The sequence below is a fragment of the Pseudochaenichthys georgianus genome, unplaced genomic scaffold (assembly GCF_902827115.2).
Source record: "Pseudochaenichthys georgianus unplaced genomic scaffold, fPseGeo1.2 scaffold_508_arrow_ctg1, whole genome shotgun sequence".
Classification (NCBI taxonomy): Eukaryota; Metazoa; Chordata; class Actinopteri; order Perciformes; family Channichthyidae; genus Pseudochaenichthys; species Pseudochaenichthys georgianus.
Genome location: NW_027263069.1, coordinates 165,915 through 184,747, shown reverse-complemented (window position 1 = coordinate 184,747; position 18,833 = coordinate 165,915). Strand labels below are relative to the sequence as shown.

Genomic DNA, 18,833 nt, shown 5'->3' with positions numbered 1-18,833 from the left:
GTATAACTCATCTATGACAGAGCCAAGATCTCTGTATGACTTTAGTAAACTTCTGAATTGAATAAAAAACAAGTGTAAACAACGGGAGTGGCTATATACAGGACGGTCCTGCACAGAAGCCCTGAAATGGCTTTTTATGTAGTCTACAGAAATATGGATATAATTGGTGTACAATTAACGTTTACAGCAGGATAAATTACAAAAATGTACAGCATACTACATACAATTCAAAAGACGGTTTCTCCGATTTCTAAAATAAAAATGCCGGCGTAGCCGATAAATGATTTGTGTTTCTTTCAATGCAAAATCACTACACGTCAACGAAATGTCGGCGTATTCTTTAAAAAATAACCTTCAGTTTTAATAAAACCGAGTAGTCTTTAAAGTATGCAGTGATATCCTTTACAAGTAAAACATTGTGCATTGGAAAATATAAAGTAGAAAATGATTGAAACAACATAAAAAGATAAGCCAAAAAAAAGACTGAAATCAGCATAAAAAGCTAAGCAATTGGCATGGCATTTTATTTAATGTTACATTTTATTATTTTATTTGACGTTACAAAACAAAAATGACCATGTTCACGTCTTAAAGTCATCCTGAGGACTTAGTTTTGGTTTAAAATTACACAACATCATGTATGTGTTGCTTTCTTTGGGCTTGTTTTCAGACCTGGTTGCTTATTTCTCTGAAATCTGGCAACAGAGTGGGCGCAGTGTCTAATAGTAGCAGCAAGCTAACAAGAGGCTACGTTCAGCTGGTGACTCGGGAGTCGGGACAGAGAAAATGTCAGGAGTTTGGAAGTATTATAAAATTGAAAGCGAAGGCAGTGTAACAGCGAGATGCAATGTTTGCAAGGCAGAGGTTCCGCGTGGTGGAAAGAACAGAGCTACGTTCAACACGACCAATCTAATACGCTACCTGAGAAACAAACACCAACAACAACACGACGAGTACACAGCAGCCACTCAGGTAACGGCACTGAAACAACCGACACTTTCAGAGACTTTCAAAAGGAAAGAGAAACTGCCCCAGAACAGTAACACAATAACAGCCAAGATAGCTGAATTCATCGCGTTGGATGACCAGCCGTTATCGGTTACCTTTTTTTTCTCTTAATGCATTGCATAAGATCGGAAAAAATCGGTATCGGCAGATTGTCAAAATCAAATGATCGGAATCGGATCGGGAGCAAAAAAAGGTAATCGGGACATCCCTAGTTGCTATCATTAGCAGCTAATATGAAATCTCCGTTTTTTGACATAAATGGAATGATGGATTATCAGTAATCATTTCAAAGTGACAGACACATTGCATTAACCTTCAGCAGCGTTTCTATCGTTTTAATGCCATTGAACACGACTTTTGATCAGAACAACAGCTAAGGTAAGACGATGTCCCGTGAATGCTCCGTGGTGTGACGTCTGGTGTTGCTTCCCAATCTCAGTGATGATACTTATACGTCTGGAATCTGTGGAATCTCAGTTTGCTAATCGATATCTTGTTTGTACAGATCCGATAAGTAATAAGGGTATTTATACCTAGAGTTCTGTGCTAAGTGTGAAGTGTCTCAGGGACACGACATACTGACTGCAGTGGGATTTGAACCTGTGCTCCCCTGATCCGAACACCAACGCTCTAATAATCCACTGCGCCACATCCTCCGCTGGTATAATTCCACAAGTGGTGATAGGATGATATGGTGATACACACTCTGTACAGTGGGTGGCGGTATGCACCTTAAAGTTGTTTCCAATCCGCCTTTAAATCGAGAGAAGAAGAAGTGATGCACCGGAAGTGATGGTCTCGCTCTTTTAATGGAACCAGATCGCGTCTCGTGGGTTCTCTCGGTTCTCTCGCTACATCCATAGTTCTCTCTCTGTATTCCTGAGGAAGTGTGTGCGAACAGCTGATCCATCCATCCATCGTCTGTGTGTCTGGATGAACCTCTGACTTTGTGCTCTTTCTTCTGAAGCCTCTAGCTCGGACTCTAGAAGCTAGCTTAGCATGCTAGCTGGTAACACGCTAGCAACACAGAGTGAGAGAAATGGGAAGTGGTGATTTAGTAAACATGAGTGTTGTCCTGCTCTCGTTGGTGAAGCAGCGACTCACTGAGGCTGCTGAAGACATCTTTGTTCTGTTTGAAAGAACGATAGCAGAGTACGAGGAGGAACTGTCTCGTTCAAAACAGGAGAACGAGAGACACCGGAAACTACTGGACGCTGTTTTACAGCCTCAGCTTCAGATCCACAGAGCAGGTCTGTTCCCTCGTTATTCACTCTCTCTAACTCTTTAGACTCTGTATTAACTCGTTAGACTCTTAATAGCTGTCTCTGCCGCCTGACGCTAGTGATGGCAAAATGAAGCTTTGAATGAAGCTTCGAACCACTTTGACAATTGTGTCGGAAATAGGTTCATTCCTCATTAAACTCCTTCTGAATCAAACCGCCACGGTAGCCTTACCTTATTGTTCCCTCTTAAAATAGAAAAAAACACGTTACTTTACCAGCAGAGAGAACATTGATTATTAAATTATTAATGTGACTAATAAAGAGCAGTTTGATTAAGTATTATTCTGTTGATCGATGTCATTACATTTGGTGAAAAACACATGACTTGTTTATGACTCGTTTTGTCAAAGTTTAGGACTTGGACTTGACTTGAACTTGCCCAACCTGACTTGAGACTTGACTTGGACTTGAGCGCAAAGACTTGAGACTCGACTTGGACTTGCAAAACAATTACTTGGTCCCACCTCTGCTAGAGAGTGCTGGACCTTTTTTTTTGGGCTGAGAGGGCCTTTTATCAGTTATTAAAGTATTAAAGTTGAAAAGCAATGATTAAAAGTTTAACTATTCCGGGCTTTGAACCAGCTGCGCGGAGGACATCGCCGCACCATGGCCGCCGGCTCTATCCACTGGGCTATCTATTCCTTAGACCATTGAAGTGTTTTTACTTTTATATTACTCATTTTCTTTTTGTTCACAGCTTCTCCCCATTTCGAAGTGTTTCACGAGCCATAACGACCTATCTTTCTTCCTGGCTTGCTCTATAATGATCCAATTCAAATGCAATGCCAACAACAACTCAACAGCAACAACAACCCACACATTGCGCATTGTTTAGAGCGGTTATAAAGTGTTGAAGCGCTCAAGTTTGAAACGGTTTCAACCTGTCACCTGTCAGAATCGAGACGAGGCAGTGCATTGAATCGCGTGAATGGACCGCGAACCAGTCAAGTGATTCATTCAGGAAATGAAGCAGTTGCTGGTTCGGACGTCATATGTCACGTGATTTGAAGCACTGCTTCTATGGAATAGGAAGTCCAGGGTTGAAGCTCCGTTCGAAGCTTCAGTGTCAAACTGCCATCACTACCTGACGCTCTATTTGACTCCATGTTCATATTTCTGGAGTAATTATACCGTGTTTTTATGAACATATTGTTTTTCTGGCATCACTTTAACATTTTATGGGGGAAATCTGCATTTTGGTATGAGGGTGCACGCTGAGAGTTAGAGGGTGCAGCGCCCTGTTACCCAGTTTAGAGAAAACCCTGTGTGATGGAAACTTCTGAAGCAATTGGAAACAGGACTCGGAGAGACACGGGGAGAGCAGGAGCTTTGATGACAAACACTGACGGTTTATTTGGAGTTTCGGCCGGAGAATTCACAAGACGTGTCACGAGCCACAACGGATTCCAAACCAATTCTGAGGATCTCTACCCAGACCCATGTATTTAGCTGGTTCTGAGAGAATAATCAACATTGTGCAGAACAAGATAAAACCATAGCACCTCTATCAGCTGAGCCAACGGGCAGGAACAGGGAGACAAACCAGTGAGAGCACAGCAGCCAAGCTACAGGTGCTGTGCTCAGTGTCGTCAGTACAAACTGATAAACTGGGTCACAGCTATGGGCCTAGGAAGATATTCCCCCAACAGTTTCTCCCTTTTTATCAATTTTGATAAACAAAACCTACCCCAATAATACATTTGTTCAAATCACTAATAAATTAGATTATTCGGAAAGGGTGTTGGCATTTTGCATATTGTGTGACACGCTACAAAAAAGTACTTGCTGTTATCAAAAACTCTGTTGCAAAATAATGTGGTTTAATGAAACTGGAATGATCCACTTATTCTCCTTGGACATGCACAATAGCCGCGTTCACACCAAGTACTTTGCCGCACTTAGTTCCCAGCACTTAGATCTCCTATGGAACTAAGAGCCGATCGCGTTCACACCGGAGTACTTTTCCCTGAGGGAAGATTACTCAAATGAAGCCGCTGACGTCACTTCGTCTTCTTCTGCTTTGGGTTTACTGGCAGGCCGCAAACCACTTCACGGCGTATACTGCCACCCGACGTCCCGGGCCGGAAGTCCCCGGAGTTGGGTGAGGCTTCAGTAGAGGCTGCTGGGACTCCCGGCAGCTTCTACTTAAGCCTTCCGAGTAAATCGCCAGAATGCCGACACCTCCTCATCCCCACCGCTCCCATGTTTTATTTTGTGTTGCCATAAGTTAGTCTCTCTGTATTTGTGCGCTGGGCTAATGCTAATGCTAATGCAAGGATAATAAAATGGCGGCTCTACAAAACATTTCAGAGTTTTAAGGGGCGTGGTTTACAATTCGCCGAGCCAATCAGAACTGGGGCACTTTTTTCCCCCAGGAGAGTACCACCTCTCAGCGGGCACTACAAATGGGGGTAAAAGTTCCTGGCACTAAGTACTCTTTTTGGTGTGAATGCGTAAGGGGTACTAACGGAACTAAACGGGAAAAATACTCCGGTGTGAACGTGCCTATTGTTATATTAATCAAAGCAATCATTTCAACTTGCGGTCAACAAAAAGTTAAACGACCCTGTGTCACCCTCTCTTCCACACACACCTCACGCAGGTAAACAGGATTATAATGAGTGCCGCCCATATCCATGTGACCCAAGCTAACCAATCAATAGTGCTCAAACAAATATCTTATAATAAAGTGGACCTATCATGCTATATTTGAACAATATATTGTAGGGTCATACCTATATAAATATAGTTGTTTGTTTTTTTTAAATACCAAACCGATCATGCATTTTAGCCATGCCTCATTTTGCTCTATTTGCTCTTTTCTAGCCCTGATTGTGCAGGGGCTGATTCTGTGATGTAGCTTTAATGCAAATGAGCTGCAGCTGACCACGCCCTCCTGCAGGAGAGCGGAGCATGCTTTGAGATCAGCTGCTGGGCTGTCAGAAGAGGGGGAGAAAAAGAGATCTCCGTCCTCCGTGTTTTATTCTTATATTATTATATAGTCATTATTAATTTGTTTTAAAGCTCAATAAATAACAAAGAAGACCTTTGACCGGCACTTTTCTAATTTTGTCTGGAAGATTTCAACTTTAACGGACATGTTGACCGGCGAAAAAAAATCTACCTGAAACTCTGCCGCATGGTCCCCTCGTCCCTTGGAAGAGGCGGACAGGTGGATGTTTGTCATCTGCTGGTGGACTACCGGAGAGAATTACAGCGCTGGCCTCGACGGGGAGGGATTGCATTGAATTACAGGAGCAAACTTCCGTTTTTTTCAGAATAAAACTGATTTAAATTAAATAGTGTATTTAATTCAAAATTACGCCATATCAACATTGATTTTAATTTCTAACAGTATGTATGTACATCACTATGTATGTAGTATGTACTGTATAATGTACACATGTAGAGTTGTAGAAAAGACATGGTGTACATACAGTACACTGACTGTACAGTCACTACAGCCTATACTGTATAGTAGGTGTGTAACAGTGTAATGCGTATAGTCTACTCTACACTCTACCTTTCAGCAACGTTTTATGGATTTAGGCTCAGTCAGCTCAGGGACTGTTTGGTTACTTTAGTTTGGTAAATGAAATAAATGTTTGAACTTTGTAGTAGTTCACTGTAGTTGCTGTCATAAGTCATTTGTAGACTAAGTGGCAAAAAGTTTTTTTTTTTTACATTTGTACTTTGAAGAGAAATGTAGACACAAGTTGGAAGGGAGCTCAATAAACCTGACTAGTTTGAATTTGAGTTGATTATGAGTTAATTGATAATTAGCTCACAATAAGTTCACTTTAGTTACTCACACAATTTGACACAAGCCATGGGTTCAGGTCCGGACTTATAAGTCCGGACCTGAACCTCTGGACTTGAGTCCGGACCTGAACCTGAATGTGAGTCCAGGTACGCAGCACTAGCGGCAATCGTCGGCCGTGGCCCAACCCCTCATTCCCCTGATAGGTGGAGAGTTGGCCATATATGCAGAGCTCCTCATTCCTGACGTCAGAGAAATTCAAATCTGTATCAGATCCGTTGCAGCCCCGTTTTTAGAGATTTGGGTATGGAGGAAAAGAGAGAGGGTTGTGTTTTCTGACACTTGGTGAGCTCCCTGACACACCGGGGACACATATTCATGTATACAAGACGTACAGAAGTGCATTTTGCATGATAGGTCCCCTTTAAAACAAAAGGCATACATTTTTCAAGGCTCCTACACAGTCAATCACAATCCTAAAAACTGATCTTCCATCAGTGTTTGGAGTAGGGCTGCACGATATGTCGTGTTGTGACAATAATCGTGATATGCACATGCACGATATTCATATCGCCTGGACGCGCTTTAAAAAAAAAGTAGGGAAATGAGCTCAAACACGTCATGTTACAATCATTTTGCTGCTTGCTACAAAAGGAAAACTTGCGCAGCTCTCATGTCAGGGGTACTTGAGTGAGTGACAGCAAACCACCAATCACAATCAAATCTCTAAAGCAAACGCACCCAGTGATTAAAGGTAGAAACACTGAATAAAGTAGTTTCATGTGTTCCTCCAGGGCAGTTCGGCACTGCTAACCGAGCTAGCTCAGCTTGTTGCTCTGATAAATTAAGATCCAGACGTCCGTGACTAAAATCCTTCATCCGGTTAAATATAGTTTGATAGCATTAAAGTTCAAGAAAGGATGGTTTCCGGGGGAAAAACGGTATTTTCTTCAATTCCTGTATGTTTTCATATCGCAGGGGGGGGGAAATCTCAATGTCAGTTTTTTCCAATATCGTGCAGCCCTAGTTTGGAGCATCTTTTTCCAAAGGTATAACAATTAAAGGGGACCTATCATGCAAAATGCACTTTTATACATGAATATGTGTCCCCGGTGTGTCAGGGAACTCACCAAGTGTCAGAAAACACAACCCTCTCTCTTTTCCTAAATACCTCTAAAAACGGGGCTGCAACGGATCTGATACAGACTGATACAGATTTGAAAATTCTCTGACGTCAGGAACGAGGAGCTCCGCCTATATGGGCAACTCTCCACCTATCAGGAGGAGACGGCCACAGCCATTACCGTTCGAAAGCGCTGGAGACGCTGTAGTACATATGCCAGGCCTGTAAGTGGTGCTGTAGTCTGCCATAAAAGCAGCGAAGAAGACTTCTCACAGATTCAGCCCTTGCAAAAACAGGGCTAAAAAAGAGCAAATGGAGCAAAATGAGGCATGGCTAAAATGCAGGATCTGTTTAGTATTTTGAAAAAAAAACTTTGCAGGCATGTTTTATATAGGTATGGCCCTACAATATATTATTCAAATATAGCATGATAGGTCCACTTTAACATACATGAAATAACACAGGAATATAACACAAACCATTTAATGCTAGCTAACTTTATCATGTATTTATCAATTATCAATATTATACATTTGTATGATCATTGTAGTAAATTATAATCTTGCTCATTGACCTATTCAATTTAAAAGACTGTACGAATAAAGGTATTCTGAAGCTAAACACCAGTTACTTTATCAATTACTTGATTTAAAAGGCTATATAAGTATTCAGTCTATAAACTTAACATTATAGAACTATCAACCTAGGATTACATTACTCTGACTTCATTCAATATTCAATCAAAAGACCAGTGGCGAGCCGTCAGGGCCCTCTAGGCCTAAGATATTCTAAAAAATAATATTTGAAAACATAGAAAAACAACATTTTTTTTTTAGATATTTTTCATATCTTTTTTGTTGTTGCATTTTTCATTAGTTTTACCAAAATATCTTGATTTAATTGTATTTAAAATAACATTTCCAAATAAATAAATCGTTCGAATCTGCCTGTTCAGTTTCTGTTGGAATGTGAAGGGTTAAATGCCGTCACCGCGAGTTACTGTGAAGATGGGAGAACTTGTTGGTCCCTCTCTACATTCACAGAGGGCCAGCTATATTAACTCAGTGGTTCTCAAACTTTTTCTGTCAGGCCCCCCCTTTGGGGTCCCCCCAACACAAATAGTCAGGCTCAGTGGCGGCGCCAGAGATTTATTTTGGGGGTGCTGTGGGGTAGCTTGACGTTTCATAGAGGGTGCTCAAACATTTAGGGTTTCCCATTATTGTACCGGGCGCTACAGAGGAATGTTCTACTGCAACACTCCCCACGCAGATACACAGTGTACCCACGACTGTTACAATGAAGGCACGATAATCAGCTCACGGCATATAGGTGTAAGCAGGGGTAAAGTGCTATTTTTATAGGTGATGTGTGGACCTAACATAGGGGGGTCCGGGGGCAAGCTCCCCCGGGAAGATTTATTTCTAAATATTGAAGTTAAAAGCATCAATCTAGTGCACGTTGAGAGCAACATGAAGAGATCTATGGATACCTCTCTCAACACCCAGATGAAACAGAACTGTAAACAGATTTACTTTTTCTTTATGGATATTTTTCAAATCACCCTTTTAATCGTTATTCTTTTTTTACTGTCCTATAGTATTTCATACCTGTTTTTCATTTATTCTCTTATTTTTTTATAACTATAATGATCATATAAACGTGTGCCTCGGAAATAATTGTTTACATTAATCGTGACCAAAACGTTTGAGACCCACTGAGATAACTTAGACTAAAGTTAACTATCTAAACACTGAGAGTCCTTTAGCTCACTGAGCCTCTCAGTCTGACAGGAGAGGACTCTCTTCCACCTTGTTGTTGAAAAAACTCCTTATATCCATTAGCGTAGCTCGCTAGCACCGGAAGCTTTAATGAAACACAGAGACCCAGAAGTAATAGTACTGTACTGTATCATATTATTTTCGAAATAATAATATTTTTAATTATGATTCTTTTTTTTTTTTTCTTTTTTTTTACAGTGGTCTCTCTTGCCCCCCCTGTCATGCCTCTGCGCCCCCCACTTTGAGAACCACTGTAGTAACTCAATGAGAGAGTAATGTCAAATGACAGTACAATTGACCAATCATATCTTCCCTCTAAATGGGAGGGCTTTATTTTCGCGGACTTTATGACAAGTTCCACCCGCTGTGAAGTCTATCCAAGTGGTGCAGTGACGCGTCCTAAAACCCGGAAGTAAGCTGCGCTCGGATTCCCTCGACTGAAAGCAGTGGGATTTCTCCTTAGGATTTTGGAAAATAGCTTGAAATAAGGTCTGTGGAAAACAAAGCTGTTAGATAAATGCACGTTTTGTTCAGCCGAATAATATCCACATGTCTACCCTACTTTTATTATTTTCCAATCATATATCGAAAAATAATCGATAGATTTATGTTCGATAGATTTATGATTAGCATAAATTCGTTCATGATGGCTCACTTCAGTGATAGTGATGACATCGGTCAGAGGGCCTAGGTATACAAGTCACGGCTCGCCACTGCAAAAGACTATGCATGTTAACATAGCATGGTAACATCGTTACATTACTTAAACAATCAATCATTATATCCTTTCAAAATCTGAAAGAGAAAAGTTAAACAATTCTCAAAATGTTTAACGATCTGAAAAGGAAAAGTTAGGCAAATATTCAAAGACTTTTGTAAAAACCTAGAAAGGAAGGATTAAGCATTCTTTAAACTTGAAGTCATACATGCCCGCAGGGGCAACGTGAGTCGCCCGCAGGGCATGTTCTAAAAATAGCTCGCCAAGCAAATCCAAACTGTAAAAAATACACAAAACAAAAAAGGAAATGTAATTTAAAAGAATCTACTATGAATCTACTATGCATAAACAAAACGTCAATCATAGCAAACTCGATCTACTTACTACAACTCTATCTATCCAACACCCCTCCCCCACAATGAATATCGACACGTTATATCATAATATCACGTTCTTGCTTGATTTGCGGGGGACCAGCGTTGCAGTCGGGAAGAAAAGCAATGTGGAGCAGCAGCTCACCCAGGGCCACCTTCATCCACGGTCTGACCTGGGCTGAAGCCCAGGGGCCTACGGAGATCGGGGGCCTATCATGAGCCAATACATTTTTTTTTAAAAGATTCAAATATATATTTTTTTTTTTTCGGGTGTTTTTTTTAACATTTTTAATAAACAAAGTCTTGGCTTTCAGAATATGACACTTTTATTTCCAAAATCACACAATAAATCCATTTTTGAAGCTTGTAAAGGGAAGATGACAGCTCTCACTCGCCACCCTGCACTTCCACAGCGCCCCTCCCTCCGGCTGAAATTATGAATGTAAGGTGTATAGTAATCATAGATAACACGGCAGGGTCCGTGACAGTTTGTTTTCATCTGATTTCAAATAAACAAAAAAATTGTTTCAGCAAATTCAGATGATAAATAACTTTGAAGCTTGTGACGGCATAATTACAAGCGGAGAACGGAGTAACTTGACGTCACAGCAGGCACAACAACAGCCGGTGTTTCTCGTGAGAGTTTTCCCCGGGAAACAAACGCAATACACACAAACGCAAAATTACACAAACACACACGTATACACACACACACGCTCGTGAGCTTCCCATCCATCCATCCATCTTCTCCCGCTTATCCGTGGTTGGGTCGCGGGGGGTAGCAGTTCCAGCAGAGAGCCCCAAACTTCCTTTTCCCTGGCGACATCAACCAGCTCTGACTGGGGGATTCCAAGGCGCTCCTAGGCCAGCGAAGAGATATAATCCCTCCATCTGGTCCTAGGTCTACCCCTTGGTCTCTTCCCAGCTGGACGTGCCTGGAACACCTCCCTAGGGAGGCGCCCAGGTGGCATCCTAACTAGGTGCCCAAACCACCTCAACTGGCTCCTTTCGAAGCGAAGGAGGAGCGGCTCAACTCCGAGGCCCTCCCTGATGACCGAACTTCTCACCTTATCCCTAAGGGAGACGCCAGCCACCCTGCGGAGAAAACCCATCTCGGCCGCTTGTATCCACGATCTCGTTCTTTCGGTCATGACCCATCCTTCATGACCATAGGTGAGGGTAGGAGAAAAAATGGCCCGGTAGACAGAGAGCTTTGCCTTCTGGCTCAGCTCCCTTTTCGTCACAACGGTGCGGTAAAGCGACTGCAGTACCGCTCCGATTCTCCGGCCCATCTCATGCTCCATTGTTCCCTCACTCAATAACAAGACCCTGAGATACTTGAACTCAGATTGGGGTAAGGACTCATTCCCTACTTGGAGTGGACAGTCCATCGGTTTCCTGCTGAGAACCATGGCCTCAGATTTGGAGGTGCTGATCCTCATCCCAGCCGCTTCACACTCGGTTGCGAACCGATCCAGTGAGTGCTGAAGGTCGCAGACCGATGAAGCCATCAGAACCACATCATCTGTAAAAAGCAGTGGTGCAATCCTTAGTCCACCGAACTGCAGACCCCCTCCCCCACGACTACGCCTCGAAATCCGATACAATAGAGGCTTTGAACACCGACCACTCTGGTTCAATGTCCCCAACCTCCACAGGAATGCCTGAAAATCTCCGCCGGAGGTGTGAGTTGAAGGCCTCCTGAACTTGGGCCTCCTCCAGACGTTCCCAGCTCACCCGAACTACACGTTTGGGCTTACCAGGTCTCCCCAGAGGCTTCCCCCGCCACTCGACCCAACTCACCACCAGATGGTGATCAGTTGACAACTCCGCCCCTCTCTTTACCCGAGTGTCCAAAACATACAGCCTCAGGTCCGATGATACGATAACGAAATCGATCATGGACCTTCTGCCTAGGGTGCTCTGGTACCACGTACACTTATGAGCATCCTTATGTTCGAACATGGTGTTTGTTATGGCCAATCCATGACTAGCACAGAAGTCCAGTAACAAACCACCACTCCGGTTCAGATCAGGGGGGCCGTTCCTCCCAAGTGTCTCCATTATTGCCCACATGTGCATTGAAGTCTCCCAGCAAGACTAAAGAGTCTCCTTCAGGAGCTCCATACCGGACTCTTTCCAGGGTCTCCAAGAAGGCCGTATACTCTGAACTGCTGTTGGGTGCATAAGCACACACACAACAGTCAGCGTTTTCCCCCCCCATAACCCGCAGGCGTAGGGAGGCGACCCTCTCGTCCACTGGGGTAAACTCCAACAACGAAGCACCAAACCGGGGACTTGTGAGTATCCCCACACCCGCCCGGCGCTTCACACCTTGAGCAACTCCGGAGAAGAATAGAGTCCAACCCCTATCCAGAATTAAGGTTCCAGAGCCGACGCTGTGCGTAGAGGTGAGCCCAACCAGATCCAACGCTCCACCTCCCGGATTTTCGCTTAGCGGCTAACTTCAGGGAAAACTTGGGGTTTCCGGTCCTACGAAGCTGGTTCTCTTTTTAGCGGGCTAGATCTCCATGGTAACTTATGCTGAGCGGCTAACCTGCTCCGGAAAAGGTTAGGTTGCAGGCTAAGAGATCAACTCAGTGAAAGCACTGCCTGCTGACCAATCAGAGCTCCGTGTGCAGAGTTTAAAGCTATCAAGTCATATTACAGGATAGAGGAAAAACTGCCGTTGCAGGAAAGAGGGCCGGCAAAATCAACTGACTGAAAAACAGGCATGGGGTTTAACAGGTTAATGTGCAGTATATTTTTTGTAATATTGTTGTGGTGTACACAGTACAGTAAATCAACTCATACATTATCACGTATTATACAGTAATGTGTTGTATTATTAAGTAATATCATTATAGTACATTAAACCCATTATAGCAGATGCCACATTGAATGGATGAACACATTTAAATATCAATAATTACAACGGAGTATTTCTAAATATAAGTTGTACAAATGATATGTATTTAATACTAATAACATAATGATTCATTTTACTTTCAGATGATAATACTTTTCACTTGGGCTATTGACCATTTTGAATGCAGGACATCTGCTTCTAACACGTCTTTTTACCTAGGTAAATAATCAGAATACTTCTTCCACCTCTGATTTTAACCAGTCACTGTTTTTAAAACTTAAACCCCAAGCCTGTTTTTCAGGTCTCAGGCTCAAAAATGACATTTCCAGAACAAATTACCATAACTACACTTCTAAAAGTGTAGGTCTCCCCTTGAAAAAGAGATCTATGATCTCAATGGGACCAATCTGGATAAATAAAGGTTTGAAATGAAATGAAATGAAAAGGGGGAAAATGAATAAACTTTTTTCTCAAAGTAATGATAAACCTGTGAGTTGGATGTAGAAAAGTCAGAATCAATATAGATATTTGTTATTTTAAAGAGAATTCAGATTGAACATCGAAAAAAACTGTAAATTATAGTGTCCGTTAGGGGTGTTGAAAATAATCGTTTCTACGATGCATTGCGATGCGGACGTGGACTATTCGGTCTCGATGCAGTGACGGAAGATAATCGGTTATAGAGTAGTAACGTTGCTTCCTGATTTTCCGGCCGCGGCTTTACTATAACGTTTTTTCTGTCACTTTTAATATCAAATTGGTCGGTGACGCAGAGATCAGGGAACATACGTGACAGCGGCACAGCAACACCGAGCAGTCTGCTTTATCCACCAACACAAGAACACCAGTCCAGAACCCACAGCAGAAGGACCCGCTCTGAATCACTCCGTGTCGCTGCGGCTCAGAGACACAGGGATTTATGTTTTTCAAAAATAATCACGTTACAATCATGTCAGGTTTTTGGTGGATTTAATTAAGTCTTGGATTGCAGAGTATGAATGTCCTCTAGCAATTTTCAGACGATACGTGTGTAAAGTTTGTGAAGGCAGGAGGAAAAAAGCTTCCGCGATCACCGTCTCCTCTCCGTTCCTCCAAGCCCCGCCCCCTCCCTGAAAATAATGAGTGACATGCTGATAGTGACCCGATAGAAACTTTGTTATTCACTTAATCACTGAGATATAATGAAGCTAATTTAATCTCATACATTCATGGGATTTATGTAACAGTAAGACAGAGAATGTAAGTGTGCACCCACATGCAGTATGTTGTTTGTATATGCTCTTGTGAATACTCCTGTTGTCTGCTGTGTTCAGACTCAAGTCCTGTGTGTGATGCCTCATTCAGGACATTCAGTGTCCTTTCTTAACAGAAGACTGTTGCTAGAAGCTGCAGCTCGACTGCAGAAGCATTAGCTTTTTGTTTTTGAGGATGGAACAACTTCACACACGGAGGCTAGACCTATACAATTCATTTATTTTGGTTTATAAATTAATGTCAAGACATTTATGTTATTGATTTCTGAAGCACTTTCTAAATAATAAAAAGAGAGTTCATATGTATTTACAGCATGTATGCATTGATGAAAAATAAGCCATGTGCAGTAATATAGAAAATTGAGGATGCAACGCATTGGTATGAATTGTGATGCACCGTGATGCACCGGGATATCGAACCGAATCGAATCGTTGACAGGATAATCGTAATCGAATCGTGAGACCAGTGAAGATGCACAGCCCTAGTGTCCGTCCACATTTTTTTAACTACCCTTGGATGATGGTAAGGTAGACTAAAAGCTTTAGGAATCCAAAGTACATCATATAAGTCAACTGTATCAAGATTGATGCAACACCAATGACATTTGACCTTTTTAGAGAGGTTTAGCAAAAAAAACTCCACCTCTGAGGTGATTTGGGTGGAAATGGGCGTTTTTGCCGTTTCTCTGGAACCCATTGGTCGATTTTGATGATTAGCATCTCTTTTGAACCGTTAGAGCCAATATAATCGAAGGGGAATTTCCACATACACCACACGTTAATAAAAGTGGGCGCTTCGCGCATGCAGTTTTGCCCATCCCTGTCTCACGCTCTGACATCTGAAAATAATAATAATAATAATTGATTCCTTTTTTTTTAATTTTCTTTTAAATGGAAAAGTAGGTTTATTGCTTATGGATGATCAGAAATCATTTCAAAGTTACACAGACACATTGGATTAACCTATGGATTAACCTGTAGCAGCGTTATCGTTTTAATGCCATTGAAGACAACTTTTGATCAGACAACAACGAAGGTAAGAGATATTGCCGTTGTTGCTAGCTAGGGCCATGTGTTGTGATGTCTGTTTTTGTTTATAAAGTCACGAGTTCTTATCATGGAGTGATGATGTGGGTACCGATCATCACTGAGATAGAACTCAGAAACCAGACATCACACCACGGAGCATTCACGGGACATCGTCTTACCTTAGCTGTTGTTCTGATCAAAAGTCGTGTTCAATGACATTAAAACGCTGCTGATGGTTAATGCAATGTGTCTGTCACTTTGAAATGATTACTGATAATCCATCATTCCATTTATGTCAAAAACGGAGATTTCATATTAGCTGCTAATGATAGCAACCAGAGTGTATCACAGCTTCCGGTTCCGGGGCATTCTGGCTACGCATCACTCATTCACCAATGGGTAATGTTTAGATGGATTTTAGGAACTTACCCTCAATTCTAGTGGCTCTAACGGTTAAGAAGAGGTGTCAATCACCAAAATTGAACGAGGGGGGCCAGAGATATAGAAAATGCACCCAAATGACCCAGAAGTGGGTTTTTCTTTTCTAAATCTCTCTAAAAGGTCAGATTTAACTTGTTTTGCATCAATCTTGATACAGGGTACTTATTATATGTTATAGTTTGGATTCCTAAAGCTTTTAGTCTACTATCCCATCATCCAAGGGTGGTTTCACTATAAGTACTGTTTTTATTTTTGACGGACAGTATCATTTACTTTTTATTTACTATGTTCAATCTGAATTTACTTTAAAATAAACAAAATCTATATTGATTGACTTTTCTACATCCAACTCAAAGGTTTATCATTGCTTTGAGAGAAAGGATTATTAATTTACCCCTTTTTAAAAGGGAAGATATAGTCATTTGTTCTGGGAATGTCATTTTAGAGCCTGAGGCCTGAAAAACAGGCTCAGGGTTAAAACAGGTTAATGCACAAAGGCAGCAGTTCATCGGCTTATCACGCTGAAATAGAGATTTGTGCCGCATTGATGCAGTTATTCACACTAAAGGAGGTCCAACCAAGTACTGAATGCATACACATTAACATGATTTTCAGGACGACAGCATTTCTATATTAATAAAAAATCAGTTTTTGTATTGGTCTTATGTATTATTAAAATGTTCTGAGATGCTGGATTTTGGCTTTCATTTAATCATCAAGATTAAAACAAATAAACGCTGGAAAATAATTCACTTTGTGTGTGATGAATCTATGTGATGTATATATTTAAAGGTTTAGCGAGGCGGTGAGAGATGCTAAACGACTACTCTGAGAAACTCCAACACCAGTTCTCAGCTAACAACTCTGGAGACAGGTCACAAACTATAAGGCTACGGCCTCACACTCCGTGAACGGCCGACCGATCTGGAAAAGCATTTAAAATAAGGAATGGATAAGGGCTGCAAAGTTAAAGAAGTGTTAATTGTGGTTAGATTTTAAATTCTAATACTATACAGTTTCTCTGAATATGTGTTTCCTGTTTCCTGCAGACGTCCAGCAGCTGGTGGTGGTTGAAGAAGAGGTTTCCCCCTGAGCAGCAGGAGTGGAGCTCCAGTCTGGACCGGGAGGACCCAGAGCCCCCCCCACACATTAAAGAGGAACAGGAGGAAATCTGGAGCAGTCATGAGGGAGTGCAGCTTCAGGGGCTGGAGGAGGCTGATATCACCAAGTCCACATTCACTCCTGTCCCTGTGAAGAGTGAAGATGATGAAGAGAAACCTCAGTTCTCTCAGCTTCATCAAAGACAAACTGAACACCTGGAAACAGAAGCTGATGGAGATGACTTTGGAGGACCAGCCAGGAACTCAGATCCAGAGAGACATTTACAACCAGAGACTGAAGACAACCCTAGAGACTCTTCTGAACCTGACACTGAAGACAGTGCTGATTGGAAGGAGACCAGAGAACCAGGTTCAAACCCTCAGAAAAATAAACAAAACCCTGTCAGTGATTCAAGACGTAGTGCAGGAGAGAATACATTTGGCTGCTCTTTGTGTGAGAAAACGTTTACACAGAGAGGAAATTTAAATCGGCACATGAGAATCCACTCAGGAGAGAAAACATTTGGCTGCTCAGTATGTAAGAAATATTTTGCACAGAGAGGAAATTTAAAGAAACACATGAGAGTCCACACAGGAGAGAGAAACCATTCATCTGCACAATTTGTAAGAAATATTTTGCAGATAGAGGAGATTTAAAGAAACACACGAGAGTCCACACAGGAGAGAAACCATTCAGCTGCTCAATTTGTAAGAAATATTTTGCACAGAGAGGAGATTTAAAGAAACACATGAGAACCCACACAGGAGAGAAACCTTTCAGCTGCTCAATTTGTAAGAAATATTTTGCACGGAGAGGAGATTTAAAGGAACACATTAGAATCCACACAGGAGAGAAACCATTCAGCTGCAGAGTTTGTGACAAAAGATTCACCCGGAGATATCGGGTCAAAATCCATAAGTGTGTTGGTGGTCAGTCCTCACAGCTTCATCAAACTCAAACTGAGGAGAACACAGAGGCAGAGCCTCCAGCCTGCAGCTCAGCTGAACACATGGAAACGGAAGCTGGTGGAGAGGACTGTGGAGGACCAGAACCAGCTAGGAACTCAGATCCAGAGAGATATTTACAACCAGAGACTGAGGACAACCCTGGAGACTCTTCTGAACCTGAAGACAGCGATTATTGTTAGGTTTAAACTCTTTGAGTTAGTCCCAGTAAGTGTGTATAACGTGATACCTGCTCTGAGTGTGATAAAATATCATTGCTCTAAGTCAAGTCTGAATGTGCATTAAAACAAATATTAAGCACAGAAACAAGTCCATTGTGCTCTAATGACACCAAAGTAACCAACACTTATGGCGACACTGACAAAGAACCAGAGCCAGCCAAGAACATGACTTTAGCTTCTCCTGACCCTGAAATCAGTGGTGATTTGAAAGATCTGTTATTCCGGTTAAACACTCTAAACCAGTGGTTCTCAACTGGTCAAGCCTCGGGACGCACTTTTTTCCTTTGTCAATAAATCGCGATCCGACATTTGCTTATTTGCTTTTCAGCAGACAAAATCAATTAATGTGAAGTACAGTGCATATATCCCTTATATCCCTTCACAGAACTAAAGTATGCTTTTAAAAAAGTGTAATGAGATGATGGAATCAAAGCTGAACTGTATAACATAAAAAGGCACACATGCTGAAAATCCAACCCCAGCAGGGGTCTGGAGGGATTCTCCCCAGGAGATTTTTGAAATGCTAACATATAAACTACGCATTTTGTGGCCCCACGCAAAGTTATATGATGAGGCCCTCCGTGTCGCAGCGGCAAAACTGTGCCGCACTTACACTAATTGCGCCGCATAACGGTGCGCTCAGTTGAGGGCCCCACGTGATCTGCGTGTAGGAGGGACGGCTCTGCATTGTGGTACACTCTGAGAAGAAAATAAATAAATCTATTAGGCTACTACCCGACATATTAATAATATTGATGCCATTATTTGTTTCACTTTGTTCTGACAGCTGAACTTGCTGCTCCTAACAGAGAGAAGAGTAAAGAGGAGATGGTCTGTGTGAATTTCTTTAAATTGTGGGTAAGGGTAGAGAGCCCCCATTGTACTGTGAGCTGTCAATCATCAAACCGGG

The 18,833-nt window shown here is 42.0% G+C and overlaps 1 pseudogene; it reads left to right on the top strand.

The window, feature by feature from the left end:
* The first annotated feature begins 1,804 nt into the window (after nt 1-1,804).
* On the top strand, nt 1,805-18,389 carry LOC117442946 (zinc finger and SCAN domain-containing protein 31-like; annotated as a pseudogene).
* Nucleotides 18,390-18,833: the final 444 nt, after the last annotated feature.